Source organism: Oryctolagus cuniculus, chromosome 5 (genome assembly GCF_051225735.1).
Source record: "Oryctolagus cuniculus isolate XC-2025 breed Fujian yellow rabbit chromosome 5, ASM5122573v1, whole genome shotgun sequence".
In the NCBI taxonomy this organism is placed as follows: domain Eukaryota; kingdom Metazoa; phylum Chordata; class Mammalia; order Lagomorpha; family Leporidae; genus Oryctolagus; species Oryctolagus cuniculus.
This window is the reverse complement of record NC_142871.1, coordinates 40121866-40140851: the sequence shown is the minus strand read 5'-3', so window position 1 is coordinate 40140851 and position 18986 is coordinate 40121866. Positions and strand designations below refer to the sequence as shown.

Below are 18986 nucleotides of genomic sequence, written 5' to 3'. Positions count from 1 at the left end.
AAATTTATCTTTGTAAAAATTAAGAGTGGGACTAGGCGAAGGAGGAGGAAGAAGGATGGGAGAGTAGGTGGGACCAAGGTTGGGTGGGAAGTATCACTGTATTCCTTAATCCGAATATATGAAATACATGAAATTGGTATACCTTAAATAAAATTTTAAAAAAAGACCTGCAGTCATAGCCCAAGTGCTGCCTCTGCTTTTGCTCCATCTACTGAGAACTGCTAATAAGAACTGCCACTTGCGAGCACCTCTGAGCATTTGCCTTACTTAGAAATCAACAAGCAGTATTGGAAAAGTAACTCTTGCTGAGACTAGAGCTTTTAATTCAGTAGATTTAAGAGGGCTCAGGAAACAAAGTGTGTATTTCAAAACAAGTTTCCTTGTAATTCCGATTTATCTATTCCTGACTTACTGTTTAGGTATTTCCAGCGATCTCAAACCCTGCAGGAGAACAGGCTATCAGTTATTTTGGAAAAAGTATCAGTCATTCTAACTACTTCTGGCTGAAGAAAGAAACTACAGTTTTTCCATTGGGAAATTTGATAGGCTTTGCTGTATCAAATCTCTGGGTGGGTCTGAATTGAATAAATACATTTTGAGCTATAACTAGCTTATCAAAAGTTCCCAAAGTCACTGAGAGAGGAGTCATATCAGTAACACTGAGGAGGATGGTCTGCATAGATAGCACTGCTATGGGGATCCTAGAATTAAAATTGTAAAAATGTCTTTTCTTAATATGAGATTTTTTTTCATTTCTATGACTGGGTTTATTGCTTTTAATTTCTGTCGTGTAGATTGTCACTAGACTGATAACTAAATAGTCGTCGTTACCATAGTGATTTAGCTCCCATTTCCTCTCACAGAGGCCCTTCAGTTATTTACATATGAGTTTCTCTCCTACCTACCCCAACCCTTCCCGCTTGGCTGGAGTGCACCTCAATGGAAGTTAGATTCACTTTGAATCTGCTTTTGAAACATGGCAGGCTTGTATAAAAATCCCCCGAGAAACCATCATTAATTCTTGAAGACACTTTTTTTTTTCTTTTTGGTAAACTATATGCAGTCCTTTGATACTATTTTGATTTTCTATGTGACAGAATTTTATATATACAGACAGACTCTTTTTCTTTCTCTTTTCATCACCTGAAGTTATAGTGATTCTTAGAATTGCAAATACTAGGGAAGGAAGAAACAAACCCAGTACTATATTAAAAATGTTTTGGAGATCCTCTTTTGATTTAGTGTTGATAAGGGTATACCAAGATTCTGTGTGTGAGTTTGCGTGGATGAAGGAATGGAAATCAAAAATTAGCTTTCTGAATTATCCTTGGCATTGCTGCTTTATGGGGAAGCAGTGAGGCAGTGGGGGGTGTTCTGATTTGTATAATTTATGAATAGAAATTTAGGTAAACGATTACATTTTATTTCAGACTCCTTCTGTCTAAAGGTAATTCTGTATTGACCAACATGGAGCCCATCATTACCTCATGAGGTACAACACAAAAGGCCTCCTGAAGTGAGCTTTATGTGGAGTTCTCCAAGAAATAAAATCATTCAACAGCACTGGGAATACACAAAGCTCTCGTTCCCTCCCCAAATGCCCACAACAGCCATGGGTGGGCCAGGTCTAAGCCACGAGCCCAGAATTCCATCAGCTGGATTTCCCATGTGGGTGGCAGGTTTTCAAGTACTTGAACCATCATCTGATGCTTCCCAGGGTGCACATTTAGTAGGAGCCTGCATCAGCATCAGGGCTGAGACTTAAAACCAGGGACTGTCACGTGGGATGCAGACAACTCATGCCACAGCTTAACTGCTATTTCACAACATCTGCCCTACTTGAAATATTTTAGAATCTCCCCTCCCCCCCACTCCTTCTTCCACAATGGTTGTACTAGTTCATTTTCCCACCAACAGTGGATTTAGGGTACCTTTTCCCCACATCCTCACGAATATTTACTGTTTTATTGATTTTTGGATGACAGCCATTTTAACTGAGGTGACATGAAACCTCACTTAATTCATGCATCTACAACCAAATCATCTTCAACAGGTGAGGGAAAATCAATCCCTGTAGATAGGAAAGCCTGTTCTACAACAGGTGCAAGGAAAATTGGATCTCTGCATGTTGAAGTATGAGACAAGACCCATACCTTCCAGCTTAAACAAAAATCAACTAAAAATGGATCAAGAATCTAAATCTATGACTGGATACCATCAAATTACTAGAGGAAAACGTTTGGAAGACTTATTGGCATAGGCTAAAGTGTCTTGGAAAAGACCCCAGAAGCACAGGCAGCAAAAGCAAAATAGACAAATGGGATTGCATCAAGCTAAGAAGCTTCTGTACTGCAAGGAAACACTCAAGAAACTGAAGAGGCAGCTGTCATAATGGGAGAAGATGTTTGTAAACTATGCAACTGATGAAGGATTAATATCCAAAATCTATAAAGAACTTGAGAAACTCAATAGCAACAAAACAACCAATCCAGTTAAGCATTGGACAAAGGACTTTCACAATTTTTTTTTTTTTTTTTTTTGACAGGCAGTGTGGACAGTGAGTGAGAGAGAGAAAGGTCTTCCTTTTGCCGTTGGTTCACCTTCCAGTGGCCGCCGCGGCCGGCACGCTGCAGCGGGAGCACCGTGCTGATCCGAAGCCAGGAGCCAGGTGCTTCTCCTGGTCTCCCATGGGGTGCAGGGCCCAAGCACTTGGGCCATCCTCCACTGCACTCCCGGGCCATAGCAGAGAGCTGGCCTGGAAGAGGGGCAACCGGGACAGAATCCGGCGCCCTGACTGGGACTAGAACCCGGTGTGCCGGCGCCACAAGGCGGAGGATTAGCCTATTGAGCCGTGGCGCCGGCTACAGTCTTTTTTCAAAAGAGAAATTCAAATGGTCAGCAGACATTTGAAGAAAAGCTCAGGATCACCAGTCATCAGTGAAATGTAAATCGAAGCCATAATGAAAGTTCACCTGACCCCAGTTAGAATGATTGTCATACAGAAATCAATAAACAATAAGTGCTTGAAATTTTTTGAGGAAACCCTAATCCACTGTTGGTGGGAATGTAAACTAGTACAACCATTGTGGAGGACAGGCTGGGGATACCTCAGAAATCTGAAAATAGATCTACCATATGACCCAGAAATCCCACTCCTGGGAATTTATCCAAATGCAATGAAATCAGCATAAAAAAGAGTTATCTGTACTCCTTGTCTATTGCAACTCAATTCACAATAGCTAAAATATGAAATCAATCCAGATAGATGACTATCAACTGATGAATGGATAAAGAAAATATGGTATATATACACTATGGAGTACACTCAGTCATAAAAAAGAAGGGGATCCTGTCTTTTGTAACAAAATGGATGCACCTAGAAACGATAATACTTAGTGAAATAAGCCAGTACTCAAAAGACAGATATCATTTTTTCCCTGATCTGTGATAACTAATAGAGTACAAAAAATGCATATGAGTGAAATTGACATTTTGAGGTTTGATTATTTTTTTTTTATTTATTTGACAGGTAGAGTTATAGACAGAGAAAAGTCTTCCTTCCATTGGCTCACTCCCCAAATGGCCGCTACGGCCGGCGCTGCGCCGATCGGAAGCCATGAGTCTGGTGCTTCCTCCTGGTCTCCCATGCGTGTACAGGGACCCAGGCACTTGGGTTATCCTACACTGCCTTCCTGGGCCACAGTAGAGAGCTGGACTGGAAGAGGGGCAACCGGGACTAGAACTCAGCACCCAAAAAGATGCCGGTGCTGCAGCTGGAGGATTAACCAAGTGAGCCTCAGCCCTGGCCCTGATTACTTTATAGCTCTTGTTCCTTCTGTTGAGGAACAGTGTTTTTTGTTTTTGTTTTGTTTTGTTTTTTGTTAAATTCTTTACTTAGTGGAGCATTAAGCTTATGAGTATAAAATATATTGAGAATATCTCATTGTAAAAATTAAAAGAACTAATAAGAAACAAAGGAGGAGGGAGGGTGGGAATGTGGGTGAGAATGAGAAGTATCCAATGCTCCTAAATCTGTATATATGAAATACATGATATTTGTTCACCTTATATAAATAGTATAAAAATAAGATAGGGGTTTGGATGCTTTCTTTATACATAAATGTAAAATGCTTGAAGGGTAAAGTATTTCATGTAATCACATATCACATGGTACCCCATGAATATGTACAACTGTATATGTCTATTAAAATTTAAAAAAAAATTCCAGAGTTTAAAAAAAAAGTGTGAATTCCAAGCAAAGGAAGGAGGTTAATGGATAAACTGCTGTATTGTCACCAATATTGGTAATAACCATTTTATCGGTGATGCTTTGTCAGTTTCAAAGTACTTTGCCAATCCCCCTTCCAGCTGACCTTCCCCAAAGCGTTAGAGATGCTGCTTGCCTAAATTTTTATTATTCTCATTTTATAGATGGAAGCTAAGTAACTTCTTTGAGGTCATGAAGTCATGCATGTTTAGCATTAATCTCTGGTCCAGATGCAGCCCAGATCTGCAGATCTCAAATCTCATAATCTGTGTCATAAACTGAACACACAGGTCCAATCAGCCATCTTCTAAATATGTTCTTTTCATTGGTCACAAGGGTGTGTCTGATACTGTGTGGATAATTAAGTGCCATCCACCTTCTCTACTGGGCAAAAACCTAAGGGTGTGGCAGTTAATCAGCCTCACACAGGAAAGATAATGTACTATTATCTTTATTGCAGAAGTATACTTGAAAATTTTACCAAAGATCTTGCAGGGGTTTAAAATACAATTTATATCCTTAGGGAAACTGTTTCAACACTTGAGCAGTCATCAAAAGTCCTTGAGACAAATAACCCAGGAGTGGAATGGTTATGATTACACTTTACAAGCAAACTTAAAAAGATATTGGGAGCTGCCTTATCATGTCCCCTGCTAAGAAATGAAAACTGGAGAAAAATCTGCAAAGCTTTCTAGCCTGGGGATGTGTACTGTTTTGCACCATAGCAGACTGATTGCAGCCAAATATTTTCTTTGAGAATACGTAAATGAATAACTTTGCTGAATTCTGCTACCTGGGAAGCACATAAGATATATAATTTAAATTCTAATCATGGGTAGAAAAATCCTATCATAATCATTTTGCAAGAAAAATGACATCCTTGGCAAGATTACAAGTCGGAAAATTACATTCTCTTGTGCAAATTTGCTCTTTAACTTGCTTCAATAATAAGAATCACTTGTTTTTTAAGTCAATGGATAAGTGTGTTTTAAAACCAAACCTAGTATTAGGTTGAGCAATATGAAATTGCCAATATTTGACAATTTTTAGTCACTAAAAATGAAGTTTCAGATGGCTTAAACTTTTATGTGTCAAAGCATGAATAAAAATACTTGCAGAAATTTAAGCTCTCCTACATATAACCTAAATATAACCTCATGTATCTAAAATGTATTTTGCTTATTTATTTACATTTGAAACACAGACAGGGAAAGGCAGAGATAGAGAGATCTTCCACCTGTGGGTTCACTCCCCACAAGTCTGCAACTGCCATGGCTGGACCAGGATGAAGCCAGGGGCCAGGAACATAATACAGGTCTTCCGTGTGTGTGTGTCAGTGACCCAGTTAGTGATACTATTGCCTGCTTCCTCCAAAGGTGTCCATTAGCATGTACCTGCAATCAGGAAAGAGCCAGCACATGAACCCAGGCTCCAATATGGGATGTGGGCATCCAGGACAAATGCCTGCCACTACACAGAATATTTTAGTAGAAGTATCAAAGGAAAACCAAGTTCTTTCACACAGGTAATAGGTTTTTACGATAGATTACCTTTTTAAAAGGTTTATTTGAAAAGTGAGGTGGAGAGAGAGAAGATGGAGAGATGAGATGAGAGAAGATAGAGAGATGAGATGAGAGAGATTTGCATTTGCTTGTTCACTCCCTAAATGCTCACAACACCTGCCCTGGGCCAAGGCAAAACTGGGAATCCAGAACTTCCTGTGGGTTTCTCACATGAATGGTAGGGACTCGGGTGCTTGTGCTGTCACCTGCTGCTTCCCAGAATGCATTAACAGGAAGCTGGATAAGAAATAAATGGGGGACTTGATCTTGGGAACTCTGATATGGGACACTGGGTGTACCGGGTTGTGGTTTTACTTCTTGTGCATCAGTGCCTACCCCACTGAGACAATCATTTATAAATGTAATATTTCAAGATTGTTACTGTTTAAAAGTCTTTTCCTTGCTGGATTGGTAATATGATGAAATTAAGCTAAAAAGGGGTCATCCTGAATTTGTTCCTTAGTTTTGAGGAAGAAGAGAGTGTAGCAGATATAATATTCATGGGAACAATCAGATATTGTAGCAAGTGCCGTGGGTACTACTAGATGGAAGGTGAAGGTATATAGGTTGGGGGTAATGAGTTTGAGAATTACGTTGTTTTGGCTCAGAGAAGATAAAGCATGCATGTGTGTATTTGTGTTTCTCTGGACACATTGCAGAACTCTTGTATGTGCAGCATAATCATATGTGTAGATAGATAGCAGTTTTATCAAGAGTGACAGTTGCCACCTATTAAAGTTACATCATATATTTTTAACCTGACATCCACGTTCTGCAGTTATCCGTTCTTCTCTACAGGATGAATTACTCTATGGCAAGGCTATTGGTGAAAATTCTTAAATATTATGTCAAGAGAAAAGGAAAATAATCTTGCTTTTTGAGGAGAAAACATGATAGTAATAATTTAATTTTGCCTTTTTCCTTATCTGCACATTATTTCAGGGGATGAAATGCATTTGTTTTTCTACTTATGATTTGTTATGCTGCACCCATGTATCTTATAACAAGATAAACTTTTGTGTTGAATTAGCTACAGTAGAGTAGTTCACACATTAATCAATACCAAGAAAATGCATTACCCAAAAGATAGGACACTAAAAATATGGCTAGCATACAGTTCTAGCTGAACCACCAAGTGATTTTATATTATGAATATATTTGATAAGTTTATGTAAGTGATGAATAGGCTGCAATGTTTAGTTTTTTTTGTCCCATTAACAAATATGGAGCACCACCCATGTGACAAACTGCTATGTGTCAGGGGGACAAAGAATATTCTATTTTGGGGGGAATTCTATAAGAGAAAATAAATCAGGGAAGTATCTCAGAGTCTGGGAGATGGTTGAAGGGCATGATTAGCACAGAAAAGCTTTGGGTACAGGGTTTGGGGGAGGCAGATGAAATGGCAATGACCTATCAAGGGAGCTGCATGGTTGCCACATAGAAAATGGGCAGTGATGGGAGACAGGCTGTGTTCATAGCAATTGCTTTGACTCACCATGATTATTTCAGCTACTGAATAACTGAATAAATTGTCTCACAGCCTGTACTGAGCTGTGAGACAGTTTCAGAATAAGAAAATTCCATTTTAGACTTAGGGGGAAAAATCTACCTTGAAGAAAAGCGTCGCAGAAACAGATTGTAAGGGAGCAGAATTCTTTCCCTGCAATAACTATCATTAAATGCTTGCTAAAAAGGATGATGTGTGTTAGTATAAGAAATTAAAATATTGAGGGGGTTTGCTTTAGTCTATAAAATGTGTTCTCTTTTTGTGATTCCCAATCGTGCTCAGCTAATGTGGGGTTTGCCATTTAGCATGAGGAGCTACATCACTGGAAGTGCAATATTCGAGCTCCTCTCTGAACCTGTAATGTATTGATATCTTTCCATTGAGAAATAGCATTTTAATAATTTCTATGACAAGCCTAGAAAAAAGCTTGACTTCTACATTACTGCTAGAGCTAAACCAGTCCAGCTGGGAGATGTTTGTACTCCCTGATGGAATTTCATTCTAAGAGAAGCACATGCATTTTTCTTGAGACAATGGTTAGCTAAAAACATCAAAGAACTGATGAACTCCAGTGTAGAGAGGAAAGCCAAAAGGACAACAACTACTTTTGTCGTCAGCAGCATTGTCTCAGTGCGAGGACTCAGTCTCTACCAGTGAATTCTATGAAGCATATAATGCTTGCTTAACAAGGCCAAGCTACTTACATGATGCATTTCAGTACAGTTATGTGCCACTTAAAGGCATTCCAGTCAATGACAGGCCACAGATAAGACACTGGTCCCGTAAGATTATAATGGGAGAATGCCTAGTGATGTTGCAGCCAGCATACTACTGTTGATTGATCCATCACTCACATGTGTGGTGATACTGGTATAAACAAACCTACTGAGCTGGCACTTAGCACTTACAATTATGTGCAGTACTTGATAATGATGGGAAACTATTGTTATTTGTATATTTAATATACATTTATCATTTTAGAGTGCATTTCTTCTACTTTGTGTTTGCATGCAAAAGCCTCATATACCTCATGTCTACCGTGTTTCTTGAATGCATCATTTTTCTTGACTGCTGGATTTATTCTATTGTTCAGCATGACCCCAGGAGCAATGGGCTGTAATGCCATATCTCCTAGGTCTGTAGTAGGCTGTACTACCTTGGTTTGTGTAAGTTCACTGTAAGATGTTCACACAGTGAAAATTCACCTAATGACACACCTGCCAGACTGTTTCCCCATCTTTAAGTGAGGCATGATGGCATAGACAAAGCAACAACAACAAAACAAACACATAAGCAAAAACGTTGTCTGCAACGCAGAAAGACCAATTGTGGACAGAGGATTTCAAATGGTGTTTGCAGGAAGATAAATTATCAACAGTAGCAAAATGAAGGGAAATGGTGTCCTGGACAACATGAAATATGCATGTGTGTAGGTATCTTATACATACAGATAAATAAAATCCATATCTCTGTGTGTGTGTGTGTGTGTGTGTGCGCGCATCCTTTTACCCACCCTGCTAAATTGGAAATGGTTCACTAGTTACGGAGATATTCCATCAGGGGAGACCAGGATTATGAGTCACCCGTGCCCTGCCCTGCTGATGGCCACGCATTAGGGATGAGAGGAGAGATGGTTCAGGACATTTTATCCCGATCACCGGAAAAATAGCACAGTTGGTGACTAACTTTCTTTTCTGAAAATAGCACAAGTAATATTTCAGCCAAATGTGATTTTTATCAAAAGAGGAAACAAAGGCAGAAGAATGTGAGGAAGAGCTGATGTTGGTACTTCCAGTGACTCTAAATTTGTTTTAAAATAATGAAATAGACTCCAAAATTGAAAGCAGATCAAATATTGACAAATGGTATATTCATATCTTTTTTTAAAAGTGGTTAGGGGTTGTATAGGACACAACAAATGCAAATCAAGGTTGAAAAGATATAAAATAATTAGGTCAAGAATAATCAGTAAAATATATACTGAACCAAACAATACTTTGGTGTACTGGTCTGGAAAGAGGATTTGGGGTTATTTTGAAAAATAACGTCATTACCGCTCTGTCCAGAACTCACAGCTGCAGAAACAGAAGTAAACAAGTCCGATTAGAGGACTGCAAGGTTAAAGAACAGCTAAAGATGCAAGACTAAATGAAATTTTTGTTCATTCCCCTTGATATGGTGATAACTCATGCAGTTCCCTAAAGGGAAACAACAAAAGAATGTTTTTTGAGACAGACATACAAATAACTTTTGCTTGTTCATTTTATTTTAAATCAGATAATAAGAATGTTTTCTGTATTTGCCTTAAAAAGAGCTACTTTTTTTTTTTTTTTTTTTTTTTGACAGGCAGAGTGGACAGTGAGAGAGAGAGACAGAGAGAAAGGTCTTCCTTTGCCATTGGTTCACCCTCCAATGGCCGCTGCGGCCGGTGCGCTGTAGCCGGTGCACCGCGCTGATCTGATGGCAGGAGCCAGGTGCTTCTCCTGGTCTCCCATGGGGTGCAGGGCCCAAGCACTTGGGCCATCCCCCACTGTACTCCCTGGCCACAGCAGAGAGCTGGCCTGGAAGAGGGGCAACCGGGACAGAATCCGGCGCCCTGACCGGGACTAGAACCCGGTGTGCCGGCGCCGCAGGCAGAGGATTAGCCTAGTGAGCTGCGGCGCCAGCTAAGAGATATCTTTTTTTATATGCAGTCATATAGTATGAAAATTTATTCTCATGTCTTTCCATGGGTGGTTAGGCAGTACCAAGATGCTGGGTTTGGTACTCATTGTCAACACATGAGTCCCCCAGAATGCTGCCCTGAAAATGGCATTAATTTCTCAAATCAAGAAACAAATTTGCAATTTTAATCCATCATTGAAAACATATCTTTTTTACATTTGTGTACCAAAAAGCAGAGAAATAACCAGTCTTCTATGACTTAGTAAAACCAAATTGGTGTCTCCGGTTTGATTTGTCATTCAAAATCAGTTTTCCATAGAGTTTCCCTTTGTCTCTGGTATTCTGGATGGTCATATAGTAGCATCTGGTTAATTTTACGTTAACATCTGGAATTCAGATTTTTTTAAAAGAATTTGTCTGATGCATACAGGATGCTTCAGTAAGAAATTTTTTTTCCCAACTGCTGTTTATTCATTTCAAAGAGACACGGTTAAATGAGTGTAACAGCCTTTAAAATTCCTTAAGAAACACAAATCATCCAAAAGCTTGCCAATCTACTTCCTCTCCAATCAGGTTTTCCCAAGGCAAAACTGGTTAATATCTCCACGGAAGGAAAAGCTTCTAATATTAACGTGTGGAGTCATTGAATGCAAAGGTCTTTGAAATCAGGACTGTTTTGGAATCTCTTCCCGCCAGTCAATAGTTCTGTATCCTTGGGCAACTCTTTGAAGTTAAGGTTCCTAGTCTTAATATGGGTAAATGTGACCACATATCTTCCAATATTGGCTGTATTAAATGAGGTGATTCATTGAAAATATCAGGCTCAAGTTGCAGCTCAGTGAATGATAGCTGTTGTTATCATTCATTTTTGTGTATTACAGAATTCAACTTCAGTTTTTTCTTTCCCTTACCTCCTAAGGCTCACATGCATGCCATTAGCAGTGTGTCATTTGTGCAAGGTTTTTCCAGATTACATGGCTTTTGAAAGCTGCCACTGAAACCTGTCTTTTAAAAATGCACTCTTTGAGTAGGGGGTGGCAAGGATTGGGGTAGCTAAAGATGTTCTACTGGATATCAGAGAATGCTTCCTTTCTGCGGCCCAGACCATGAAGTGTGCTAACAAAGTAACTTCAGTAAATCCTGGCTATTGTGTGGCAAGAATAAAAGAGCCTTATTTTTTTTAAAGATTTTTATTTTTATTTGAAAGAGTTATATGGAGAGAGGAGATGCAGAGAGAGAGGTCTTCCATCCGTGTTCACTCCACAAATAGCTGCAACGGCCGGAGTCGCGCCAATCCGAAGCCAGGAGCCTGGAGCTTCCTCCGGGTCTCCTACGCAAGTGCAGGGGCCCAAGGACTTGGACCATCTTCTACTGCTTTCCCAGGCCACAGAAGAGAGCTGGACTGGAAGAAAAGTAGCTGGTACTAGAACAGGTGCCGATAAGGGATGCCGGCCCTTCAGGCCAGGGCATTAACCCACTGTGCCACAGCGCCAGCCCCAGAGCCTTATGTTAATTTCAAGAAAATATGTTGCTCCTAATATTTCTGGAATGCTTCTTGGAATTGATACTTTTTATATTGACAATTTACTCACTAGTCTTGGTTCTAAATGACTTTTGTTCACTTACCCCAAAGTCATTCTCCTTCTCCCCTGAAATTTCATAATATTGAGACAGTCAAAGGAGTGTCCTAAAGGGGTGAACATAGCCCTGAGTACTTCCAAAAATCTCCTGAGTGGTATTGGCATATGGATAAATCCAAGGCAAATTAGTGTGGATAGGCTTTTACCTATTTAGCTGTATACTTTTAGATTTATTTGTTAAAACATTGTATTTAAATATGTGAATATAAAAGAACATTGCTAGTTTTCAAAGGAGTATGAGTTACTAGAGTGTCCGAGCAGTTACTGTAATAACATGAATTTCACACATTCATTGAGAACTCAATGGTTTTCTTCAAATACTACCTTAAAGGAATTGAGAGTTTACAGATTGTTTAGTTTTTCATTCTTTCCCTGGTGCTTCCCAGGGTTGGCACTCAATAATTCTAGATGTATAAACCAATGGAGAGATGAAAAAATAAATTAATGTATTACCCCTTTGTGTTAAAGAGCTGTCCCTTTCATACCTTGGCTTATTGCACAGAAAAGGTAGCTTATAAAACACAACTTTAAACTGAAAACAAAAAAATGAAATTTCAATTAAGAAATTAAAATGAAATGCACATTGGCTGCTCAGCTTGGGTGAGTAATAGTGCAGTTGAACTCAGAATTTTCAGACAATTAAAGCAGGAAAGGAAAATGTTAAATCATAAAGTTTCCCTGTCTTACAATGGAGAGAGCATCCAAATTTTCAAGACAAACTTTCCTGGCAGTAAAGTTGTAAGAGCAAATTTTAAAGTGGTGCTTACATAAATACCTTAGACAGCAAAACAAGGATTTCAAGTGTAACTAGTACAGGGGAAAATATTACTTGTTTATTTCTACCACAGAAGAAAGCTAAGGATATAAACTTAAAAATTCCCATTCAGTAGAGATAAATGTATCTCTGTGGTACTAAGATAATGTAATTCAGTTCCATAATTCTATGACAGTCTACATTAACCCATGAAGGAGCCCTGGGGATGGATGGTTAGGATGTCTGTTGTATTGTCACTCTGAAATGTCAAATGCATGGGCAAATTCTCAGGGTTGAATTACTTGACAGGGATTTAACCGTCAGTATTCTGCATTGCTGGGTAGCCTTCTGTGTGATGAACGTACAGAATGTCTTTCTGCCCAAACTAGACCCAGCCCCTGGAAGTAATTTTTCTTCAGGCAGCCTGTGATCAGAACTAACATATACATTTTTTTTTCCATTTTGGTATGTATGGATTCACATTGTTTTCATTTTAACTTTTATGTAGTACTTCCTTGCAATGTAGGTGTCCTTTGATTTATTTAATCATAGCCTTCCCGATAGTCCTCAGATTATTTCCACTTTTCATGATTATAAGCAATTCTGTTTGTACAGATATGTTTATGCTCTTCCATAAGTATTTCTATTAATAAATCAGATAAGGGGAATTGCTAGGCCAAATGATACATACACATTTTATCTTTGATATGAATTGGCACAGAGTTTATTGAATAATCAATAAGTATGTATAGGAAACATTTATGTTTTCATCAGTAGAAAATGATCTATCACTAATATAAATTCTGTATCCATGGATCAAAAATATTCAAAAACCATCGCATCTGCACTGAACATGTACATAGTTTACCTTGTAATTATTCTGTAAATCATATAGTATCACAACTATTTACATAGCCTTTGCTTGTATTACATACTAGAAGTAATCTAGAGATGAAGTATACAGGAGGGTGTGTATACATGATATGCAAATATGATACCATTTTATTCAAGGGATTTGAGTTGTATGGATTTGATAGTAGGTGCTTGAGGGACAGAGCCTTGGGCTAACGCTCTTTGAATGCTACCAAGCAATGACCAAATGGCTAATCATCTGTCCACCTGTCTATTCATTTGCAACTTAGAACACTTAAAAAATAATATCTAGTGCCTGCCTACTAATACCAGAAAAGGAAAATCTATTTATGATTAGAAATTATCAGATCCACATGAAAAACAAACCCATTGAGAACTGTAGAAAAGTTGTCAGAGCAGGTTTCAAGGTATTCCTCAGATATTTTAAAATATTCAAGAAAATCAAAAAATATCTAAGTATCAAAAACCCCATCCATTTTATGTGAGTTTTCAATGTAGTCACATAAGATTAAAAAATGTTTTTAAAAATATTTGAAAATTCTGAAAATAGTCAGTTAAAATCCATAATATAACCACTTGTAAAGTTCTTAAAGTTTATCACTAAGAGAAAAAGTCAAAATCAGTTATTAAAACAAATAAGATATGTTCGTGGGAAATTGTCACTTGTAAAAATTGACATAGTTAGGTTCTCATACGTTTTTGAACTTGCAAGATTTCATAAGGACTAGACTGAGTATGCGTGTATAATTATTTTATAAAAAAAGATGTTTTGGGATTTCAGATTAAAAAATCAAGAAGAGTGAAGCAGTTTTGGGATGTGTAATCAAGGATGATTTTTCTTGGACTATAAACATCTGGACTTCAGTTCTGATTTCTGTGGCTCTAGAAATCGGACTTTTCCCTGCCAGTAACTTCTCTTTTGTCTCCAGTGATGTTTTGTTTGGAAGTTTGTTTATCCTCTGTCAAGTGATTTCTCTGATTTTTCAGCATGTCTCTTCAGATTGGTGTGGTAAATCTTCAAGGAAATTTGGATCCTTGAGTTGACACAGTTTTTTTGCTATTACATTTACTATGGATGGGAACAAACAGGAGAACGTAGAAGTGAGCACTGCAGAAGAGTCCAAATGTGTCTCATGTCTCCCTGTGCTGCTTCCTCACTGCCTTAAATTAAAAAAATAGCTTGGGCATTGCAAGGATGTTTGTAAGCCACAAGAATCAGTATGCCCCTTCAGTGGGTTTTTTCGAGGAGACTTTTTGAATGCAGAAGTGATTAACAGTATCTGCAGCTCATTGCATAGAAACTTGTGGCATAGTCACAAAGGATGGGAATGCTTGTGAGCCTAGAGGCCCCCTCTGAGCCCTTTGTCCACATTGTCCCTCACTGATGGTGGGATTGGGATCTATTTTCAGAGATAATTATTTGCAGAGAACTTAACAAAAGCTGATGAGTTGCCTTCATCACTGTGCTTGTTTTATCTTGGTATATGTGTCTACTAGAATTTCTAAATTGAGAGATTTAGAAATTAATAAGAAAAATATTTTAAGTGTTTTTTTTTTAAAGAGAGAGATACAAGCCAGAGAAATAGAGTAAAAATAAAATCATTTGTTAGTAAAGCTATGAATTAGGCCTTCTAATAGCATTGTGATCTATTTTAAGACATTAACTATATTGATAGCCTCTAAGAACTGTAGAAAAGGCTGTGGCTCAAAGACTCATAAGACTATGGTATATTGTAAACAATCTATTTTGGAATCATATTTAAAATGAACTGGAGGTGCTGAGCTATTAAAGATTTATGATTGCCTAAAGTCTCTATTTTTTCCTGCAGAAAACAGTTCAGTTAAGATAAAGGAAGGGTATCTTCTTTGCTGCTTCACTGCTTGGATCAACATGGACAAAGAAAATTTGTGGTTATTACTTATTATTAAGAAGTCTGTCGCAAAATTACAGCCAGTCCTGATAATTACGTGAAAAAGTTCACTAAATATTGGTTTAGTCTTACCTTAGAAGTAAAACTCTAAACTTATTAATTTCTATTTGTATAGCCAAATGTCCCATGAACATTTTAACACAATATTAAAGGAAATGCATTTTTCTTAACTATACTTCTATGATCAATATTTATAGCATCATTTAAAATTTTATATGAATATCAGAGTGAATTGCATGCGTGCCGAATGTTCCTTCTTGGAATAGCACCAAGCAGGATTTTTCTGCATCCCCTATTCAACTAGATTTTACTTTGGTGAGCTTCATTCAATGCATAAATGTGCTCAGTTTCACAAATATGATCTTAGTCATACATGTGATTGGAAGTGAAATTTAGAAAGTATGACTCAGGAAGCCTTTATGCTGTTGTCTCAAATCTTTGCAAATGTGTGGAAGACTGTATGTCACTAGACAACAATGGAAGCATGGTTGTAGGAGAGGTTGACTCCTGAGTTTTTTCTAGTGATCTATGTGAATACTTGTAACTTGTGTTTTTGTGGTATTCAGTGATTGCCAGCTTGTGGACAGGGTGTGGAGAATGGCTATCTCTGAGGGAGAACATTCCCATGGTGCTGGCTTGCTCAGACCCACCACATGGCTCTGTCATATGCGTTCACCATTGGCTCTGATTCCAGTCCTGCCACTTCCTAGATGTGAAGGTACTTCAAAACGATTGTGGAAAACATGTACTGTGAAAAAGCTATGCATGGATTTCAAAAGTTTTTGCAACAAAATAAACTCCTTAATCCCCTTATATCTTAATTCCCTTTTGTCCATGAGCTTTTTGAGGCAACTTGGTATTTGTTCTTGAGAAAATTCTTTGATGTCTCTGAGCCTGTATTCTGTTTCACAAAAGTAAGAAATACAGTAATACCTTCACAACACTGAGAATTTTTTTTTAAGTTTTATTTATTTATTTGAAAGGCAGAGTGGTAGAGGAGAGGGAGAGGTGGGGAAAATGACATACACACACACACACACACACACACAGAAAGAGAGAGAATTTTCCATCTACTCGTTTACACCCCAAATGGCCGCAGTAGCCAGGGCATGGCCAGATGGGAGCCAGGAGCCACAAAATGCATTTGAGTCTCCAAAGTGAGTGGCAGGGGCCCAGGCACTTGACTCATCATCTGCTTCCTGCCAGGATGCATCAACAGGAAACTTGATCAGAAACAGGGCAGCCCATGGCCGGTGCCGCGGCTCAATAGGCTAATCCTCTGCCTGCGGCGCCGGCACACCAGGTTCTAGTCCTGGTCGCCGGATTCTGTCCCGGTTGCCCCTCTTCCAGGACAGCTCTCTGCTGTCCCGGGAGTGTAGTGGAGGATGGCCCAAGAGCTTGGGCCCTGCACCCCATGGGAGACCAGGAAAAGCACCTGGCTCCTGGCTTCGGATCAGTGTGGTACACCGGCCGCAGCGCGCTGGCTGCGGTGGCCATTGGAGGGTGAACCAACGGCAAAGGAAGACCTGTCTCTCTGTCTCTCTCTCTTACTGTCCACTCTGCCTGTCAAAAAAAAAAAAAAAAAAAAAAGGCAGCCCGGACTGGAACTGGCATGCTGATAGGCTAGGCTGGCTTGCAAGTGAGGCTTAAGCTGCTGTCCACAATGCTGGCCCCTGTTATTCATATGTTTATGGCATAGATTGTGGTGCTGGTTTCACTGCTATCATCTTCAGACTCATCAATATTTACAGTCATTTAAATGTTAAACAGACCTCAATAAAAGTTCTTAAAACGAGCATATAAATACCTACTTAAAAATTATTACAGTTACAGTCATCTGATTCATGTGGTGTTTTCTTTAAACAGTAGTTATATCTTGTCTAATAGTTGAGATATAAAGCATTAGGTCTAAATTCCGATAGAATTCTTGGCAAATTTGTTAGGAATTTTAGAATAAGGATCACAGACTGACTTTGTTGCAGACATTTTTTCCCAAGGATACTTGTGAAGAGAGCAGTCGTGGGAGGCAGAGATCAAGTCTGCCTGTGGAGCCACCAGCAGGTTCGCTTACTACTTAAGAAGACAGATGGTGTCTCTCTTCAGAGGGAGGGCAATAATTCTCACCACGCCCAACGTCTGAGTTCCTTAAGCTCGAGATTCCTTTTCTGTAACATGCTCCTGTGAGTGCAGGCGCCAGCTGGGCTTCTTCTTTTCTCTCTGGGGGAAGTGGAACTCGGGGAACTGGAACCAGAGGTGCTGATGCTCATGCGGCTTCCTGGGCGGTGAGTAAGAGCATCTTCATCATCTCAGGAGTCTCGCATGCTCTGCCCATAATCGTGAGGCTGCAGCAGTCTGACCACTCGTGCAAATAGAATACAACTCCAGATCCTTCTAAAGTCTTTTATTAAGGTTTTAAAAAGTATATTTTATGTACCATGTAATTCATGAACTTAGAGTATATAGCTCCTTAGTGTTCAGTGTATTCACAGAGTTGTGTAATTACCACTACCATCCACTTTAGATCATTTTCCACACCCTAAAAAGAAACCCTGTCCATATTGTGAGTCATTTCCTAACCCACACTCCCTGCTCCCCAAACCCCTCGGTTGGGTTGGTTGATGTTGGAGCGCAGGCGGGAAATGGGGGGGCCAGAGAGTAGTTTCAGAGACTTTTGCAGTCATTCACAGGATAAAACACAGTGGCTTAGAGTGTGATATCAGCAATGAAGGTGTGAGAAGTGAATAAACAGAAGTTGAACCTTTACAGTAGAGACAATAGGATTTTCTGACCAGTTGCATCTGCCAAGATAACTTGTTGATGGATTTTCCATCAGGTGTGAGATGACTAAAGGAGGAGTCTATGTTCTTGCCTGAGTGATGGGAAGGATTGAGTGGCCATTAACTGGGGAAGACTGAAAGTTGCAGGTGTTGACAGGCAAGAACACTGGTTCTGCTTTCAATATGTTAAACTCAAAACGTCTACTACACATTGTGGTGAGGTTAAGTGGACAAAATATGATATTCTGGAATTCAGATGAGAAATTTTGCTTAAAGATAAAAATTTTGGAATTTAAAGCCACGAGGCTGTATGAGACTACCAAGGAAGGGTTTGAAGACCAAGAAGACAGGCAGTTCTAGAACGAAGCCCTAACAGACATCAACCTTTGGAGGTCAGAGACATGACATTGAAACAGTAAAGTCAAAGTGCAAACACACAGTTTGGGCCAGAAAGATTTCTCACAAGAACATTGTGAGCTTTGTATATTCTCTTTATTGAAGGATATGAATGATCTTTTGGGAAATTTGTGCTTAGACCTTATACAATAAGCAATGGAAAATATGAAAATTACATTTGGTCCCTCTGAAAACAAGAGTGATTTTATAAAGGTTATCAGGAGAAGGGGCTCCAGGTATATTAGGAAATACTTGACTGGGCTTATTGAGGCTTGATCTATACTAAACAAAAGCAAACTAACTACTCTATGCTGTTTTATGTCCCCCTGGATCTATGGTATTATACTCTTAGAATTGTATCTATGAACTACCTTAAATCTGTTCTCTTTATGTTAATTAAAAAGTAGATTAAAAAATCTTAAATAGCATATATTTAAGCACACAGACAATCGTACTTTTAAAAGAATATTTATTTATTTAATTGAAAGGCAGAGTTTGGGGGTTAGGAGAAGGAAGGAACACAGAGAGAGAAAGGGGGAGAGAGAGAGATCTTCCATCTGCTGGTTCACTCCCCAAATGGCTGTTATTACCAGAGCTGGGCCAGTCCAAAGG

General features: G+C 39.0%; 1 protein-coding gene across 1 annotated transcript in view; it reads left to right on the top strand.

Annotated features, from left to right (window-relative positions):
• LAMA2 (laminin subunit alpha 2) overlaps positions 1-18986 on the top strand; it is a 705005-nt gene that overhangs the window by 225818 nt on the left and 460201 nt on the right. The gene's annotated exons all lie outside the window — the stretch shown is intronic.